At 35.4% G+C, this 12,099-nt stretch overlaps 2 long non-coding RNA genes and 1 other non-coding gene across 3 annotated transcripts; 1 reads left to right on the top strand and 2 right to left on the bottom strand.

The window, feature by feature from the left end:
- Positions 1 to 1,012: 1,012 nt before the first annotated feature.
- Positions 1,013 to 1,084, bottom strand: Trnak-uuu (transfer RNA lysine (anticodon UUU)). Its single transcript has one exon. It is a non-coding gene; the product is annotated as a tRNA-Lys (tRNA).
- Positions 1,085 to 4,850: 3,766 nt separating this feature from the next.
- On the top strand, positions 4,851 to 6,877 carry LOC139128198 (uncharacterized). Its single transcript, XR_011551219.1, has 3 exons — positions 4,851 to 4,893; positions 5,459 to 5,643; positions 6,716 to 6,877. It is a non-coding gene; the product is annotated as an uncharacterized lncRNA (long non-coding RNA).
- Positions 5,323 to 8,104, bottom strand: LOC139128199 (uncharacterized). The gene is made up of 2 exons (XR_011551220.1): positions 7,081 to 8,104; positions 5,323 to 5,552 (listed from the first exon to the last, which is right to left on the bottom strand). It is a non-coding gene; the product is annotated as an uncharacterized lncRNA (long non-coding RNA).
- Positions 8,105 to 12,099: the final 3,995 nt, after the last annotated feature.

The raw sequence follows: 12,099 nt of genomic DNA, 5'->3' as shown, positions 1-12,099 counted from the left end.
GATTTCTTGACAAAAAAAATATTAAAATTATTGACAAATGTATTTCTATGTAATAAATCATTTAATTAGGGAACAATCATGTCACTCTCTAAAACAAAGGCCAGGGTATGGCAATTTGATCGCTTACCAATAACGATCAGACCAATGCATAAAGCGTACAAGCTCCGTAATTCTGTGATTCATACGACGATGTTTAAACGTTTCAGAAAGACGGCGGGGATTCTGAGAAGCTGAAAGCAAGCCAAGACAAAATTTGATGATTCAAATGTGGTTACGAAAGCTTTCGCGATATAGCAAACATTCAAATATTAATCATGTCATGATCCATTTGTAGAATTTGACTTTTTGTTAGACAAATTTTAAGCAACATTATCAAAAACACAATTTGCGGACTTTTTGAATATCCGATGTGGTTCTGACAATTGTGTATGTTTTGTAAAGCTGTAGCGATATAGCAAGCGTTCAAATGTTAAACATTCAATGAATTCATTCGCCATTTATTCGTAGATTCTGTTTAAGCAAATTGTAAGCAGCGTTACCAAAGGACATACAATTTGTGAACTTTTTGCTGCTATACTGAATCATTTGATTGAGCGCTATTTTTCTCAATGGTAGATGTATAAACACTGCACAATCCATTTCACTTCTCTGATCAGTTGCAAATGTTAGATATACTACCGATTGTTGCTCTATGCAATGTGTTGTTAAATTTCTTTAAATTACAATGGCGATTAATACGTTCAATGAATGGAAGGAAAATAGGCAAACATCATTGATCACATGAACACTTTTACAGTGCCACGAGACCTGTTAAGAAATCTACAGTGACCATACACACCAAACGCAGAGCAGTTTAAATTTGCACGCAGCGATAATGGTGGAACAGCGCCATGCTCAACATTTGCATCGTCATTTGTTACGTCATTTGATGACGTCACAACTGTGCAAAGCCTTGAGAGTATCCTTCGCCGAGCTGCGAATACTATAAGTTTATCAACAAAATGCAAGCAGTCGCCCGCTAAGGGGGTCGAACCTTGACCTTAGGATTAAAAGTCCCACGCTCTACCGACTGAGCTAACCGGGCTTCATGCTTGTAGGCGGGTAGAGTAAGCATTATGAACCAAGGACGTGATGGAGATTTCTTTGGAAAAAAAGATCAGATACCGTTACGCCAGTCTTTACTTCACAAGTCGTTATCAATATTCATTCATTTTGAATTTACATCTCATTTGTACTCTAAATAACCATATAAGTTCCTCTTTGTTTTTATCTCACATTGACACATGGCAAGATCACAAGCCGTGGTACTATCGATGGCTAAGTGACAGGGAGACCTAACTCCTTTGACTGTATGGAAATCTGGATCATCAAGTGTGCATAGACTCGACGACCATAATGTTATATATCATATAGACATAATCAGAAATACTAAGGGATTTTTACTAGTAAAATTTCTACAAATCTGAGTAACGTTATGCTACCAATCATGGCAGCTTCCTAGAAAGAACAAATCAGTCGATTCGAAATTTCAGTGCTCCTCGGATTTGTCGAATCGGATTTTTAGCGCTCTCTGAGTGAAAAATCAACAAAAAACAACAAATAACAATGGCATGCGCATTGCCTAGTTAGACGTCGGGAATAAAAGGTGTTGGGTTGAGAATTTTTCGACAATTTTTCTCTCAGTTACTCCAAACATGATTGGAACTAATTTGGGATAATTGGATGGTGAAGTAATGTCGGTTTAATATGAAAATATAGGCTTGTCTGTTTTTCTTTTAGGTTATACTCTTGTTTTTTGGAGTAATTTTTAATACTGCAACATTCAGCTATAGGAAACATAACACTTTTGAGAAATTTGAAAAATATAAAGATCCAATTATCCCAAATTAGTTCCAATCGTGTTTCCAGAATGCTTCCATACATAAAGTTGTCTCTTTAACCCCATCCCGAATTCCCTGTCAGCAAGTCAACTATCACCATATTGATAACAGTGAGTTTGGGTAAAATTATGGTGGTGAACAGGTTAGTGAAAAAGATGTCTGGGCCAGGATATTTTGTAACTATTTGAAAAGTTTGGCGCAATTTGTAGGTTGATATAGATAAGCATTATATTATATAATATCACTTGGTTTATTGTCAGCTGTGTTTTGCCAAAGTGATCATTGAAAAAATGAGTCATCATGATAAAACATCTTTTCTTTGAAAACACAGTCTATTTTATGTAAAAAGTAACGTTCCCTTTTTTTGTTTATTTATCTATATATCTATTTAGTGCCCATGGCTACAACAAACACTACACAGGTGAAATAACATTCGACAATGTCTATATGACATCATACTTTAGAAGAATTGAAGATAGGCGAAAATACCGGGTATTGAGGGCAAATATGTAGTAAGGTTCCATGCCCCCTTCCCTACTTCCAGTCTTCATCGGTACCAGCTCGATTTGGGAAAAGAAATATTTGTAGAAAGCGTTGTCATAATCAATTTTCAACCTACCAAAACAACTTTGGCGTGCTTGATAAATGGTTCTGCATAATTGAATGACAACAAATGCATGACCAGCAACAATTGACATTTTAATTTCAAAAGTATCGTAAAAAAATTGGTAGAATCTTAATATTTTCTATAATATGATGGGTAATTGCCCTAAAAAAAGAAATCTCTCTCTGATTCGGATCCTGTGGACTTCCTGTTGAGAAATCGGCTTCCTCATTCGATAATTAATGAAGTATCTTTTTACGAACAGAATAAACGGACACTGATGCTGCTAAAGAAAGCAGAAAGATCCGAACTGATAGTTCCGACAAAGTTTGCACTAGTCGCCGTCGAAAAGACAAAACTTGTGAGTACAACATCGAATGGTTACTTTCATTTAACTTGGCTAAGGTAGCAAATGTTAATTTTGAAAAGCATTTTCAAGGCAACGGTGATGATGATGATGATGATGATGATGATGATGATGATGACGACGACGACTGCGACGATGATGTTGATGACACAGTGGCACTGCAGATCAACTACCAATGTCTTCTGAACGTTTACATTTCTTTATGCCTGAAACATGTTTTTCATGAAACATTTTGGTTTCGTTCTCTTTCTCGACAGATGCTTGGAACCTTGATAGTGTTTCTAAACATCTTGATATCAATTATCGTATCAATATTCGACTATCTAGTTTACCATATTGTTGATATCGTCTCCAGACACAGTAAAGTCACTATCACTTTGCGAGTAAGTTATCTTGATCGATGAAAACTGATGTAAAGACAGACGGACAGACAGACAGACAGACTGAATCCAAGACTGAAAGGTTGACTGGCCGAGTCACAGTGCACACTGAGCGAGGATTTGACATTTTGCGTCTCGATATTTGCATCAGTTCGCGACAAAACTTTAATGAATGAACGAAAGGCAAGATTGATAGCCAGGGATAGTCAGACAGATCAGAGAATTTTCAAACAAAACTTTTTTAAATGTAGTTAAAACTTTTCTGACAAATTAATGTGGGCCATCGATTCTGCCTTGTATGCGTACGAAAAATGTTAAAATTTAATCCTGAATAAGTCTGACACTTTCGCTTGTACGTCTGTGACACAGATACAAACAATATTAAACAGTTTCAATAGTTCGCTCAATAAACATGCACACATGCAGTCGGCCAAATGCTGTAAGAGTTATCGCAATGTGTAGTTGGTGATACCTGACGTCATTTCTTCATATTATCAGGAACCCATGCCATTCGATTGCGGATTTATGGTGATGGCGCTGTTGCACACTTGTTCCGTACGATGCTGTCAGGGTTCAACAGTGAACATTCCATTGACAGTGTCTCCACCAATACAGGTATGGACCTTTAATACATGCAATAAACATTCAAATTACATCTACCGTATTACCGTATACAACAATAGCTGGGCTTTAAAATCTCTCTCATTCTTCATCAGCAAACGTTCAACCGACTCGGACAAAAAATATTACCATGGTCGTGTTTTTATTAGAGTTATTTTATACCCTGCTCTTTTTTGTTTTTATGTGGCTTCTGAGTGAAGTATGGTTGCCGAATGACTTTCACCTTAAATTTTCTCAGCATTTGACCTGTGTGTCAAGCGTAACAAAGGAAAATTCAAGATATTATCTCAACATATTGAACAACGAGAAACGGTTTTCCAAGCGTGACTAGTCAAGATACTCCAAATATTCTCGAGAAAAATCGAATGAGAAGCGTTTTCTTACAAAACCATTTTTTTTCGTTTTGCAGCTTGTATACCATATCCGTCACATCTTCCATCTTCCACTATGTATCTCATATTTTGATGTTCGTTTGTAGTTTGGTTCCTCCTCTACCTGGAAGCCACGAACTGAGACTGCGTCGTGTTATCTGTACTTACTTCTACCTAAAGGTATGTTGTATAATAACTGTTACATGGCCTGTTAATATGGCAACTGCAGCATATAGCAATATAAATATTCCATATGTATTTACGGCTTTGTGATTGGCTCTTCAAGTAGTTTTACATTTCACCCTGTAATTTTGGGATGCACTTTACATCCACCCCATCCCCTCGTTTGTTGTACTTTGTATTTATCATTTCATGTCTTATTGCAACGTATTATTCCTGATGTTTGTAGATTTCTCAGCAAGACCTAGCGATATTAGAGAATGCAGTAATAAACAACCCTATAAATTAATATTGCACTTTCAAAATCAATGAAACTTATGAACAACTGGGTCAATTATTCAAGTTTTACATTAAAATTTCAAAAAAAATCCATGAGATACATGTGTACTTGTTTACTGATTTGAGTCCTATACTTTTTATTTACATAACTAAGTTGCTCTGAACATTTCTCAAAGAGGTCAGAAGATTGGCATGTGAAGAAAATCTTGAGGTAAGTACAGTTATCCCCTTGTTTGTTTGTTTGTTTGTTTGTTGTTTTTCGACCGAAATCGTAATTAACAACATTGTGATACACACATTATGACAGACGTGGATACACTGAAAGAGTTAGTTATGAGAGGGCGCTCCAGGATCTTCGGCTCAAGTCCGTCTTGGAGAATTTTTAGTCTGTGACTCTTAGACATGGAATGGCTAATGTTTGTCATAATATTTCAGTGTCACAGCATTTCAGTTCCTGTTACGCTCATTGTTAGTTTTGTTTATAACATCCCCACATTTTGAGATCGTCATTAATATTTTATTGTTTATGTCACCAGAATGATATTTTTTGCCTCAAATGGTAATACTATTCTCCTTCAGAGAAATGTCACTCACGACAGGTCACAAAATACAGTGAGCTCACAAATGAGTGCAAGAACAATTGTAATTGAAAATTATACTTTATTTCATTTCACTTTATTTCTTAGCAACACACTCGAGCAGTATAAGGCAATTCAAAAATATCGAAAATAGCTAACTGAGATACACCAATTTCAATTCTCAATATGTCAATTCAGGCTGATCACAGCATACTGACGTCACTCAGATAAAGTTTCCAAAGCTGTGTTGTTGTTTGGCTTTGCTTGGACTTGGAAAGAAACGCTGTCTGATCTGTAAGGAAAGAGAGGATGCCAACACACATCACTGTGAATCTGAGAACTGTAACATGGCCTACTGCAGAGAGTGTTGGGAAGACATACAGGTGAGTCTATAAAGATTATGTTACACTGCTGAAAGTATTGAGAAGACATCGAAGTGGAAAGATAAAGGTTTTGAAACAGTGAAAAGAGTATTGGGAAGACATACATGTGGGTCTATAAAGACTATGTAACACTGCTGAAAGTAATGGGAAGACATACAAAAGGATGGATAAAAGTTATGAAACACTGAAAACAGTGTTGGGGAGACATACAGGTGGATCTGTAAAGGTTATGAAACAATAGAAGATGCATGGCTGAAGAAGTCCGATGGGCTCACACTAGGCAACCTTACAAATGAATATACTTCTGGGGTTAAGTTGTTCCATTAAGCTGTAGGAGGCTCCCTAATAAGTCAAATTGTTTTCATAAGTAAGATTTAGCCCAGGCTTCTTCAGATATGCAAGTAAGGATTTTTGAAATGTAATATGTGGTGTATGAATGTCACATTCTCTAAACTGGAAAGTAGCAGGAATATGCTATGTATAGTCAACTATATAAAAATAATGAATCACTACAGCAAAATGAATGTTTCGTATTGTTCTGATGGCTGAATTTGGTTACATAATTTAATTTGATTACAAGCTATTACAGCTGTCCAACAAAAATGTCAACAAGTTTAATGATTGGTTGTAAGTGGTCACCTGATCATTGCAGACATTCACCACAAAATCGCTGTTGGCCAAAATTGATCACATGACCAATGTATGAGACACACAGAACCAAATCAGTGTCTTATAATATCCCCATGGCAACTCACTTTGAGCTTCTGCAATCCAGAATACGTATATTATTTCTATTTTATTTGAACACGATTGGAACTAATTTGGGATAATTGGATGGTGAAGTAATGTCGATATAATCTGCAAAATAATGTAACCTCCTCTGCTTTTCTTTGTAAGTTACACACTTGTTTCTCTGAGAAATTTGTAATATCGCGACATTCAGCTGTGGAGCACCTAACACTTTTGAGAAATGTGAAAAATTTAAAGATCCAATCATCCAAATGAATTAGTTCCAATCAAGCTACTGTAATTTGTCTGTGAATACCAACTTTGTATTTTATCCTCTTGTCAGGAGGTCTGTTATGCCTGTTCTCCACCAGATTCCGATGACAGTACATCATCAAGTGACATGGAAATGGAATGAAATCCGGACCATTTCAAAGGCACTCAATAACTCTAACTAAACAAAATATCCTTCATCAACCAATCATTGTGCAGCTTGTATATGACAATTGATCTTATTGGAAGCTGAATAAATTGTGGAAAGCAACACCAGTTTGGAGTTAAACATTTAATGAGGTGTTTTACAGGTTTTTGAGCCAAAATATAGCCTTTTGGGGAAAGCAGATTAAAGCACCGGAAAAATTATTATTATGATCTGTGTCAGTTGAGCTGTGAATACTTCAAATTTCTCAATTTGAAGAATCATACACCTACCATCTTAATTAAACCTGTTCTATGCAATGTAGCGATGGGTCCATGGAAGAAAGTCTCCAGATAACATGTCCCAGGGCATTCCTGGTTAGGGTTAAGGTTAAGTTTATGTCTAAAGGTACGAGTCGTGTAGAGGTAGACTGGAAGATCCGTTGCTTGAGGGCGCCCTCTATGCTCCCCTGTAGGGAGCGCCTTGAGCGACAGATCTTTCAGTCTAGAGTAGAGAAATCTGTGAGATATTAATTTTAAACATTTAAACTGCTAACCCTAACCGTAACCATAGCCCTAATTACTAATGTCCCTTAGACACATGATTCTGAAAAAGTAGACAAAGTATACAACATTATTCTAGTTACCATAGAAACCATCAACATTAGTTCCCTCGGAGACTTCAGTCAAAGCAAGGATGAGTAAATGGTTATTTGAATCAATAGTTGTTCAACCTGTAAGTATTTTGTTATATTTTCAACAGAAGAAGAATTTGACGTCTATCGATGTGATAATAAAGGATATATAAACACATTACTCAAATGCTTAAAAAATATGCATTTTAAAAACATTATTGAAAAGTTGTGTTTATTTGTTGTATCATCCCTACATACCTATCAAAACTCATTATCTTGTCTGACTACCATTGAACATTTTAATGGTCCTTGACACTTACTTGACCTGGGATAGTTGACCAAAGCTTGGTTTGTCGAACCCTGAATTGTATCATTGATCACTAAATTTAATGTGACTCATACATAAACTGTTGCAGTATGTGTATTGATCCAAGTCCACCATCAAACTTCAGAATCATGTTAAATCGTCTGTTTTCTGCCTCCTGTATTCATATTCATTTTCCTGAAACATTCTCAACATGTACTAAAATATCACTACAACAAAAATAATTATCTTCTGTATAGCTACCGTACACATATTTTCAAAATGCCTTCCTTTCATTTCGGCAGCATGCCATGGATACTTGAGGTATTCAGTCAGCTGAGTTAGTGACTTAACTGACTAAATATCGATGATGAAAATAATTAACCAAGTTTTGCTGTAAACATTAATGATAGCTTCCATGGCTCAATATGATATTGAATATGGTGCAAAAGGAAAGGAGTATTTTCAATTGTCAAGTGATGTTAAAGGCGAGAAAGAAATTTCTGAACCAAGCTTTGTCCACAAAAGAGATAGAGTCTATATTTAACATGTTGTTTGTGAATGTATTCAAGTGAACGTAGTGCTGTGTACGTGTGATAAATGAATTTTGCCATGGTGGTTTAAAGTTGACTTGTTCAACACAATTGACATGTAAATAGGTCACTGTCGAATACATCAGGTTGTGGCTGAAACCATGGTGGTGAAAGGATAAAGATTTCCTCATTTGTAAACTTTTTTTCTCACGACAAAATTATTGCATGTGCTGCTGAATTTTCAGAGATGATACTGAACCTGTTTTGTGCGAGTGTATTCAAATGAATGTAGTGCTGTAAAGGTGTGATGAATATATTTGGGTATGGCGGTTTACAGGCTGACCTGTTCTACACAATTGCCTGTTTATTGAACACAATGGGTTTTGGCCAAAACATTGTTTCAAAGGATTAAGACTTCCTCATTTGTAAAGGGTTTTTATCACAACAAAATTATTTCATGTTGTGCTTATTTTTCAGAGTACATGATATTATCTTAAAGTGCATAAAAATTGATGAGCAAAGAAATATAGAAAAATGGTTGCAAAGACAACTTTCACATCAAAATGATGCAAAACTGTTATAAACACGATTTAAGAATGTTCAGTTGCAGTTTCGGTTGGTCTAATCTCTGAAAAAATCAGCTGTCATTTTTTCACCGATGTTTGTCATGATTCTGGAAAGCTCAACTAAGTTTTGCTTGGATCACTCATAATCCAAAAGGTGTTGAACTATCTATAAATTTACAAATTTGAATCTAATGTCACATTTGTAATCTTGTAAATTTGTCAGTATTAATCCCTCATGCTGTTCAATCTACATAAATAAGGATGATACATTTTTCAGAATACAGAATTCTGAAATTTATTCTGAATGTGATCTCAATAAATTTATTATATTGAAAGTTGAAGTCGTCAATGAGGTAAATCCTATTCCTGTGCTTAAAATTGTGGAAGGAAACTTGGAAGGTTGCCAAGCATTAACTTGTGAACATGAATGCATATAAAATTGTGTCCAAATTTGATTTGCTGCAAATAATTATCATTCTCGCAAGAGGATGAATTTGAACAGTGGGTCCATATGACGTGCACAGTTATTTTGTAGTTAAAAAATCTTAAGATATCTACTCATCTACTTCACTGGAGATCAATGCAATATCTACTGTTGAACTGGTTCCTGTGGGTGTTCTTTCCAGCGGTATGTACTCACTAAAGGTCATTTGAGTACACAATTAGAATCTTGACAGGCATTAAAGGTCAGGAAAGGCTGAACTCTGAACCTATTTCTTTACTCCTTCAACAGCGTAACACAATAAGTTTGTTGTAAATCATGTGACGTCAGTGTTGAATACCTACATGTTTGGACCCATTGCTTTACTGTTCCACAATACGTAAATCATGTGACTTCATTATACCTACTTGTTCTGCGCAAGTGCAGCAACATTCCAGACTCCTTTTGAGTCAAATTTTACCATAGCCAGGGATACTTGTATACTTTTTGATTCTTTTACTCGGAGCTTCACTGGACTAATCTGCATTGATTGGAAGTTCAGCAGATCTGGCGTCTATTTTTGTCTGTGGAAATTTCAAAGTCATAACAACTAAGGTATGATATTGTCTTTTCCATCCAGTATAATATGTTTACTATGTATGTCAAAGTTTTCATCAAAAAGCAACCTGTTAAGGATACTTTTAGGCTCCCTTGTTGATTTTCGTGAAACTGAATGTCATTATCGTTTTTCCACTTCGTTTTTGAGCAAATTATTATTGATACACACATTTGAAATTTCCTGTGAGTCATGTCTTTCTGCAGTATTACAAGAAAGTGAACATATTGTAAAGAAAAATATTTCATGAGAGACAATACAACTCTCTGACCCCACTCCATGGTCGTGAAGACATTTGGCACAGAAAGTGCAGATGATGAGCTGTACATTTTTTATCTGAATAAAAACGAAGTAGTTTTAAAATACTAAAATGAAAGGTGAAAATGACAGAATAATGGACGTGCTCTAACCAGTGGATTTCTTCAAACTTTGTCTCTGTGTCATTTCTTCAACTAAAGATGATATAAACTTAAAAATAAATTCAAATATTCACGTGATGTTGAACAAAGTAAAATTTGTACAATGCTAATCCCTAGACAAGGGATAGTGGGCCAAAGTTCATGTGGAACTCTGAATTCAATCACATATCTCCAAATTATGTGACTATATCGAAAGCTGATGATTTACATCAAACCCTTCATCTAACTTCAAAACCGCGTTTTGTTATCTATTTGCTACCTCCATGAACAGATCAACAAATGTCTAGCTTTAAAATGACTCAGCAAAAAAATCGTTATTTTCTGTGTGTATGGTGTGCTGTACAATAGCTTTAAAATGCCTTTCACTTTTGCAGTCGGCCCGGTAGACTTTAAGTATTCATCGGCTAGTTGCTGTTGGACTTGACCTGATTTAGCACCAATGATAAAAGTTGTTGATGACTAGAGCCACTGTAAAATTAATAACAGTTTCCATGGCTTGGTATGACATCATATTTTACTTCTATATGATATTGGAGTACCAGTAGATTCTAAAGGAAAGAGTATTTTAATTTGTCGAGTAATGTTAAAGGCGAGAAATAAAGTTCTGAAAAATGCTCCATCAAAAAAAGGGACAGAGAAATAGTAAACCTGTTGTGTGTGAATGCATCTAAGTTAATGTACTGCTGTATACATGCGATGGATATACCGGTATTTGGGCATGGCGGTTTACAGGTTGACCTCCATGTTCACCCCATTTTCCTGTAGACAGATCTCTATTAAATATACAATGAGGTTTGGCTGAAGCCATGATTGTGAAAGGATTACAAGTTCCTCATTTTTACATGTTTTTTTCTCACATAAAATCATTAAGAATGTTGCTGATTTAATATAATATCATAATATACATAAAAATTGATGGGGACATACATATTATGCAAAATCGTGTTTTCAGGTATTTTGTGATAAATTAATTCGAATTTTTCTATAATTTCTAGAAAAAAATTAGCTGATCTTTTTGTTCTTGAGAGAATATTCAGCTGAATTTTCAAAAGGTCTGTTCTGAAAAAACCTTGTGTGATCATGGATAGTTCAGCTGAATTTACAGGATTACAGATAATTGGGAAGGTGTGGTGAAAATTATTAAGCTACACATTTGAATTTAATATCACATATGTAAACCTCTCAGTATTTAATCACTAATTACATTAAATCTTAACAAATAGGAGTAATACATTTTAAGAACACTTGAATTTTGAGCTTAGTTCTTAAATAGATGCCATATATTTTGTTACTGTCAATGAAGTAAATCCTATACCTCTGGCAAAAAACTATGGAAGGACCTTTGGAAGATTGCCAAGCATTACCTTGTGAACATGTAGAATGGTGTCAAAATTGATTGGCTATATATATTCGACAGATGACTCATTTTTGTAAGAGTTGGTACATTATAGTGGCTCTAAGCCATATAACTTTGCGTTGAATACTTGCTAAGAAAGTGTTTTTGCAGTTTTCCATGAGTTGGCTGATTATATAAGACTGGAGATAAACATTATATCTACTGTTGAACTGTCATGTGGGTTTCATTCTCTCAATAATTACGAGTTGACCTGTCTGTACACAAGTACCATGGCAGACAAAAGCAAGAAAAGACTGGACCCTAAACCCATTTCTTTACTGTCTCAACAAAGAAGCAAAGGTAATCATGTGACTGGTAATGCAAACCTACTTATACCGGTATATTGTTAGCAACGTGGTACACAGCAACGTGGTACACAATGCACGACAGGCAAAGGTCAGCAACGACTGAACTATGGATCTT

Source organism: Ptychodera flava, unplaced genomic scaffold (genome assembly GCF_041260155.1).
Source record: "Ptychodera flava strain L36383 unplaced genomic scaffold, AS_Pfla_20210202 Scaffold_45__1_contigs__length_1260105_pilon, whole genome shotgun sequence".
NCBI classification, from domain to species: Eukaryota; Metazoa; Hemichordata; class Enteropneusta; family Ptychoderidae; genus Ptychodera; species Ptychodera flava.
The sequence above is the reverse complement of the archived record's forward strand: the minus strand, read 5'-3'. Positions and strand labels throughout refer to the sequence as shown.